The sequence below is a fragment of the Tursiops truncatus genome, chromosome 13 (genome assembly GCF_011762595.2).
Source record: "Tursiops truncatus isolate mTurTru1 chromosome 13, mTurTru1.mat.Y, whole genome shotgun sequence".
Lineage (NCBI taxonomy): Eukaryota > Metazoa > Chordata > Mammalia > Artiodactyla > Delphinidae > Tursiops > Tursiops truncatus.
In genome coordinates this window covers 12,958,851-12,966,976 of record NC_047046.1, presented here as the reverse complement: position 1 = coordinate 12,966,976, position 8,126 = coordinate 12,958,851, and the positions used below count along the sequence as shown (strand labels likewise).

At 44.1% G+C, this 8,126-nt stretch overlaps 1 pseudogene; it reads left to right on the top strand.

The window, feature by feature from the left end:
• Window positions 1-753: 753 nt before the first annotated feature.
• LOC117307726 (PRELI domain-containing protein 2-like) overlaps window positions 754-8,126 on the top strand; it is an 82,185-nt pseudogene continuing 74,812 nt past the window's right edge.

Below are 8,126 nucleotides of genomic sequence, written 5' to 3'. Positions count from 1 at the left end.
GAAAATTGTCGATCCCAGGGGTGGGTGAATACAGAGGCAGGACTAATTTCAATGATCCCCATAAGAGCTCCTCAAGACAGGTTAGTCCCCCTCTGGAGTTTTACCCCATTTCCTGATGTTCTAAAATCTGCTGACCTGTTGAATTTTCAACTCAGTTGGCTTAACTGTGGCTTAAACGTTACATCAAAGGCAAACTGCTCATGAGAAGAGGCTTGACCCCACAGGGGACATGTGGGGTTAGGTTCCAAAAAGATGGATTTCTTTCTTCATCTCAAGGAGTAACTTTAATCAAGCCCAATGATCTCTTTAAGCCCCTCACTCGATTCTAGCCAACAAAGAGTGGTGGGTGAAAGCTTCTTTGCAATCAGAGATGTGTTCAAATTGGCAGCTCTCCTGTGTAACCTGGGGCTAGTGAATTAACTTCTTTGAATCTCCATTTCCTCATCCATAAAATGAGGTTAAATAACCTCTACTGTATAGAGTTGTTCTGAGGGTTAATCATTCATTCAACATTATTGGAACATCTACGCTCGCCTGGCACAGTGCTAGGTACTGGGAAATATAAAAAGAAACAAAATCAACAAACTTCTCCACCATTAGGGAGCTTATATTCTAGCAAGGGAAACAGACAATAGACATTAAGAAATAAGTAAGTTATTTTGAGTGTTAAAAGATAAGTTTTATAGGGGGAAATGTAGATCAAAGCAGCAGAGATTAAGAGTATATGAAAGAAAAGTTTCAGTATTGAATAAGATGGTCAGGGTGAGTCGCACTGAGAAGGCGATATTTGAGCAGAGACTTGAAGCAGGTGAGTGAGGGGGTGGGGAGGTGGGGAAGAGTGGTCCAGTCAGAGAAAGCAGCCAGTGCAAAGGTCCTGAGGTGGGAATGTGTCTGGTATAGTCAAACGCAGCAAGCAACCTATCGAGGCTAGAGAAGAGTAAGCAAGGAGATGGACAGAGAAGAAACAAGGGATCCGATCCCGCAGGACCTTGTGGCCACTATAAGGACATGAGCCTATGAAATGATTACCACAACTTGGCCCATAGCAGATTCCAAGAAGTGGAAGACTGGTGATGAAGATGATGGCAAAGATGCTGATGCTGACGGTGATGATGGCAATGATGACAGCGACGTGATATGCTGTGGCACCCAGCCCTCCAGCAATAGCATCCTGGCTTAACACAGACACACTCTCACCTTTCTGAGCTGTTCTGAGGATTTCCAAATTAACACAGGCAATCTGCACTTTGAACCCATGCTGAGACAATTGTTCTGTAAACATAGGGTGTTGCCTGTCACCACGAGTCTTTATCATGTGCCTAACACCGTTATCACCAAAAGGTCACCAGGTGGCATCCATTAGCAGGACTAACACTTGTTCTGCTTACACATCCCTGTTCTACACTTCCTTCTGGTATCAGCAGAAATTCCCTGAATCCAACCAACTGCCCCCATGGATATCATGTGTTCGTCACTCATGGCCTTTTGCCCAAACCAAGTGGATCACTGCCTGGGTAATATGTGGTATATGGGTCCAAATTATCTGGACAGTATTAACAGCAACTGACAGGGCTCAGGCTATCAGTGTTGACATCATCGAACCAGTGCCTGCCTCATCCTGGCTCTTGACTCCTGGAAGCTATTCCAAAGGGCAACTAGTCCTCCTCAGATGGCTAGCATCCCAGCTGAGTAGTACCATAGCACAGTTTCTTCAGCAAGGAGATCCCCCAACATTTCCAGCTCATGGACGCACACACGTGTGAGGTTGTTGAGATATCCTTTGACAATGTCTCCTCCCATTACCTCCGACTTGGCTAAGTGGGCTCCTTGCTTCACCTAAACTCATCTCCCAAATCCGCTGCAGCAGGCAGTCTCTTTTTGAAATTTACGTGCGGAACTATCAAACTATTCAACGTGTTCCAAACACCCTCGGGAAGGTCCGGACTCCTTAGGACGCCACCATGACTTGGCCTCTACCTTCCTCTCCAGCTTCATCTCCCACCAGCCCCTCTGGCCAGGCTAAGAACCTGAGAACTACTGTACATGGAGTTCTCCATCATCCAGGCCGTTCAGTTCTCACAGGTCCTCATCCTCCACAAATCCTCTGCACACCTCCAAACCATGGGCAGGAGCCCCTGCCATGTGGGCTGAGTAACCAGTCCAGAACCCCACTGCAGCTCTTACCACCTGTGTCATATTGTGCCTTGGTGAGGCTCTCCCATCTGCCAGACATGCTATCTCATTCGCCCTTGGGTCTCCGCCTCTGGGGAAGGGGTCTTCTCAGAGCAGATGCTCTATAACGGCCTGTTGCTTGAACACCAGGACCAGTCACGTGTTCAGTCAAATACCATCCTCACCTGAAGCAGATGAAGACATACAGTCCACAGCACACTGTAGCAGGCTGGTTCGGCAGACCTTGGTCCAGATCTCCGCTCCACGACTTATCGGCAGTGACTCTGGGTAACTCAATTTTTCTAGTCCTAGTGTTCCCATCTCTAAATGGGGGGTAGCCTCACCACTTCTTATAGCTACACTGAGGATTAAATGAGATATTCTAGTGAGTATTCAAGGAGCACTAATAATCACTATTATTATATTTTCCACTATCGATGAAGCGGTCACCATATCCGCAAAGCTAGAGATTCTTTTCTATTTGTTCACTGTTGTATCCCAGGCTCCCGCCATGGTGCCTGGCACATAGTAGGTGTTCAACAAATGTTTGAATGAATGAACGGGCTGGTCTTGTTAGACTGAGGGAGAAATTCCCTGTATCCCTAGAATCTTTGGCTTCACATGTAGGATTCTCCAGATGTTTTTCCCATTCCCAGAGGTTCCAGTTTGACAGGGCATGGGTGGGCCCGGAAACCTGCATTTGAATGGGTTCCCCATGATCACCCCATCCTCCATCAGTTCAGGAACCTCAGCATCAGATGATTTAGGTCTCCATTACCTCCCCCTCTTTTCTCAGCTCATCTCCTGTTCCTTTCCAATTGCAGTCATCTGAAAGCCCAGTCTTAGTCACCGTTGTGATCATTGCATTGGAGTTGATATTATTTGTGTCGGACACAGAGACCCAGCAGAGGCTTTTAAGTGAATACTTGGTAATGGAACAATCAAGTTAAAAGAGCAGTGTGACACAGAGCATGAAATAGGAAAGTCTCATGGCCAATTGATTTGGACCACACTTATAGGTTTGTGAAATGAATTTCATTTTCTGGACCAAATGGAAACCCATCTTATAAATCACTGCCGCTCTTAGAGATTAATAAAGGAAACAGGCTTGATTAAGAATTCAGAGCATTGGTCCCATTGCAGATTTATAGACCCAGAGGTCTTGCCACAGGGATTTCAAGATGTCCCACCTGTTAATTGTCATTTAGGAAGATTAACCCCAGGGCTTCTGACTAAGGCTTGAGGGCAGGGCCCAAGCCCTGCTTGGACAATAAAGTAGATTCTAGGAAACACACTTCTCCATGTATTTCTAACCCTCCCCAGAAATGAACTATTCATGTGGCCTTTGACATAACATCCTGTGGGGTTTTTCCTAGATTCTGGACAGGTGGGGAATTTGATTTAAAAATCTTTCTGCATCTCTATTCAAACTTGACAGACAGTGCTGGGTCAAGATTTTAAAATAAAAATAAAAGCAACAAGAGAAAAAGATGTTTAGTGAAATCAACCAAATGCAAAATAATCCCCATCAGCTCTGATGGATGCCTACCCTGCACCCTGGAAGGTTTACAATGAGTGCTAAGGTGTTTAACATTCAAGAGTATCTTTGGAATTCCTTATCTGTCAAAGCCTGTCTACACAAGACCAAAAAGAGTAGAACTCATGAAGCTGATGTGAGGAGAGGGACAGGACCACACTAACAAGCTTTCTGGGACAGAATCAACTCCTGTTACTTGGTGAAATGTCTTGGTTCAGGATCCAGTACTTGCAAAAGTGTGCTCTGCAAATAGGAAGTCACGCTAGTTTAACATTCTACTCTATAATATTTGGGGCCCTGATGGTTTAAAATTCAGCAAAAATTAGAAAGCAGGATGGTGTTCATAACAATGAAAAGGGACAGACTTCCCTGGTGGCGCAGTCCTAGAGATCTATTGTAAAGCATAATGATTATAGTTAACAACACTGTATAGTATAATTAAAATTTTGCTAAGAGGATACATCTTACGTTAAGTGTTTGAAACTTTTGCAGGTGATGGATATGTTTATGTCATTGGTTGTGATGATGGTTTCACAGGTGCCTACTTATCTCCAAACTCATCAAGTTGTACAATAAAGAGGTACAGCTTTGTGTCTGTCAAACAAACCTGAATAAAGTGGTTTAAAAAAAGAAATGAGATGGAAAGAAATGTTCACTGCAGATGCTCAGTAAAGAGCCGTCACCTTGATGGTAGAAGCTAGAATATAAATCACAGACTAGCTTCTGAGGACCCTAGGGCCCCTTCTACCAAGAAACCCTCCTGAATTCCCCCTTATATTCCTGTAATAAGCCCTTTTACCTCGAGTTCGCCTAAGTCAGAATCTCTACAAACCAAGTGTTATGGACTGAATTGTGACTCCCTGCCCACCCCAATTCCTATTCAAAGCCTGAACCCCCAATGTGACTATATTTGGAGATAAGGCTTTTGAGGACATAATTAAGATTAAATGAGGTCATAAGGGTGGGGCCTTAAACCAATAGAGCTGGTGTCTTTATAAGAAAAGGAAGAGACTCCAGAGCTCTCTCTGTGCGTACACACAGAGAAAAGGCCATGTGAGAGCACAGCAAGAGAGTACCATCTGCAAACCAAGGACAGAGGTCTCACTAGGAACCAATCCTGCTGGTACCCTGATCTTGGACTTCCAGCCTCCAGAACTGTTCGAAAATAAATTTCTGTTGTTCAAGCCAGCATGTCCACAGGGCTTTGTTACAGCAGTCCAAGCAGACTAACACACCAAGCGTATTTGGTTTCGTGGCTTTCAGTCACATATATTAGCTGAGACTCTGTTAATACTGACATACCACAAAGGTCTTAATGGGAGTGGCTTTATTGGCCCTTTAAGAGTAATTTGCCATTACTATATTAGTAGATGTCCTATAAATCCTGCTAGGTATGATCAGAAGGGGTTATTAGAAGCAGTATAAACATTGTCCCTGTTAACTTTCCTGGGGGTCATTCATCCATCCAACAAACATTTATTGCACACCAACCGTGTATCCAGTATTGTGCCAGGCCCCGGGAGAGAAACAGTGAACAAAGCATGGCAAATTTTGCTCTCGTGGGGCTGACGGTCCAGTGGACAGAGACAGAAAATAAACAAGTGAACGAGACAATGTCAAAGAGTGATAAGAGCTCTGAAGGAAACAAAATAGTGTGGAGCACGATGGGAGGCGTAGTTTGGACTGACTGGATGGTCAGGGAAGGTCTCTAAGAGGAGGTGACATTTCAGCTGTGACCTAAAAGGACTGCATGGGCAAGCCAAGAGGAAGACCTGGCGAAAGCATATTTCAAGAAGGGGGTACAAGTTCAAACACACTGAGACAGAAATGAGGACATATAAAAGCCCCTCCAGCCAAAACTCAGAATTATCACTGGGTTTGAAAAAAGGAGTAGGTGTTCAGTACCTACTTGTTGCTTGAACAGAAGAAACTCTCACCTGTTTAGTCCTGAGCCATCCTCACTTTACCCAGTCAAGCTGTTGTAGGTATACCAGAAGTCCCTAGAGCACTGTAGCAGGCTTGTCCAGCAGACCTGGGTTTGGATCCCTACCCCATTTCTTAGGGTCTAGTGTACTTGTAAGGGAAAGCCAACCTTTATACAATGGGATGTCTTTCATTCAAACCTTGTTATGTTACCCAACCTGTTAATGAAAGTCTTCAGACCAGCAACGTCAGCATCACCTGGGAGCTTATTAGAAATGCAGCAACCCTGGTCCAACCCAGATCTACAGAGTCAGAATCTGCATTTTTAACAGGTTTGTAGGAGCATTATAGGTTGAGACTCATTGTTCTACAAAACACTCTGGACCCATCATTTAATTTCATCCTTGGAAGAAAGACATTAAAAGATATGGAGCCATCAGCAAAATATGACTACGTCATCCCTCTCCCTCATCTTTGACTTATTGTAACTTCTGTTAATAGCCCTGGAGAAATACAATGACCATGTGGGCTGCAGAGGCACGACTCAGGAGAAACACTTGGATCTGGAAAGGGCTCGGAAGGGAGGAAACGCAGAAATGTTTGGTCTTCGTTTTCTGTTCAGCTTACCCCAGAATCAGAGTCAAATGGGGACAGATTCTCCTGAGAAAAACCAGGACCAAACAGCCGCACTGAGTCATGACTAGTGTGCTTTCCCAGGAGGCGGGAGAGCCCTTTGTAACAAGTTCTTGCAACGTCCCAGAAAGGGGAGCAATTACCAGCATTGGTTACACACAACTTCAGCGTCTCCAAGCCTTTGGGACCAGAGGTCTGTCTCCCCCGAAGAATCATACTAGTGAATCAGTGTTATCATTGGTGGGAAGAAGGCCCTGGAATTTGATGAGATACAGCTGGTGCAGCAAGGGGTTATTTGCCCAGAAAATTAAGTCTATCTTGCCTACAAAGCCCTAAGCGGGGAAAGTGCAGGGTCGGTTGAAATGGTTTCAGCATCCATGGGACAAATTAAAAGGCAAAGAGAAGAATATAATCTATAATTCATGAGCCCAAGCAGAGCAGGAGAAGTACATCAGAGGGAAAAGCACATGCACGTGCAGGATGGGTTCCGTCACTGACCATCTAGGGAAAATGATTATGATTATTTTGTACAGGAAGGAAAAATGTTTCCAATAATCAATGAAGATTCGTATTCAGAAATGTCCATAAGCTGGCGTAAGAGACAGGACAGGAAGGATCTGAGTATCTATTTTACAGAGCGTTTAAAGGTGCTGACGGCGTGATCAATTACTCAGGCAATTTTCTAATTTGAGGAGCATCGTGCAAAAGGCAGATTTTTCCCACCCCTCAAATCCCTCCTCCCAGACCAGCTGATCCCACGCACCCTCCAACAGCAGATCAGGAGACTAAGGGGGTGAACCCTGCACTAGAGTGACTCACAGAAGTTCAAAGGCAACTCTTGCCCACCCTCCCTCCCTATCACTGGGCTGAGATGGGAGGGAGGAAAATACAAACCCAAGGTCACAGGAGTGGGAAACCAAACCCTAAGTAGTACAGATTCCTATATGGATTCAACTGAGAGTCCTCTAGACCAGGGGCCAGCAAACTTTTTCTGTAAAGGGCCAGATAGTAAATATTTAAGACTTTGCATATCATAAGGTCTCTGTAGCAACCACCCAACTCTGCTAGTGTATCATGAAAGCAGCCATAACCATATGTAAAGAAAGGAGTGTGAGTCGTTCCAATAACACTTTATTGACAAAAGCAAGTAGTGGGCCAACTTTGACCCAAGGGCCAGAGTTCATCAACCCCTGATCCAGGACAATTTAGTCCTATCTTCTCATTTTACAGATGGAAAAACCAAGGCTCAAGGGAGGAAATGACTTGCCCAAGGCCACACACCTAGGTCAAGTCAGAGCTCAAGCTGAAAGCCTAAAATGTTGACTGCACTTTTTAAAACTCTCTCCACTGTACTAGATGGCCCCTTCCTCCCTTCCTTCCTGTCTTCCTCTTTTCATTATGTGGTAAACAACTAGGGATACGGTACACCAACACACGGTCCCTGCGTTCATGCCTCCAGCCTGGTGCTATACTCAGAAACCATTTTTTAAATAAGCTCACTTACAGAATCAGCATTACGTTTGTGTTGGTTTGTAAATATTAATATTCTAAACCCACTGCAATTAAATTATTAGAATAGTGATCACTGGCCTGGAGCACGCAATACCTTTGGAACTATATTTTCTCTTTTCATAGTTTTGTAGTTTTTGGTTAATTATATATTTTCTCTTTTCATAGTTCTGTAGTTGTTGGTTGATTAATTAGACAACTAATCGTGCTCATTGAAAGGAAAAGAATTTTAATGTAAATAAGAGGTGGAAAGAGAAATTGCCCAGTATCTTGTTACTCAACGATATCTGCATCAGCAGTCTGGTGTGTAGCCTACATTTTTATATATATATCTTTAGATAGACACGGATAT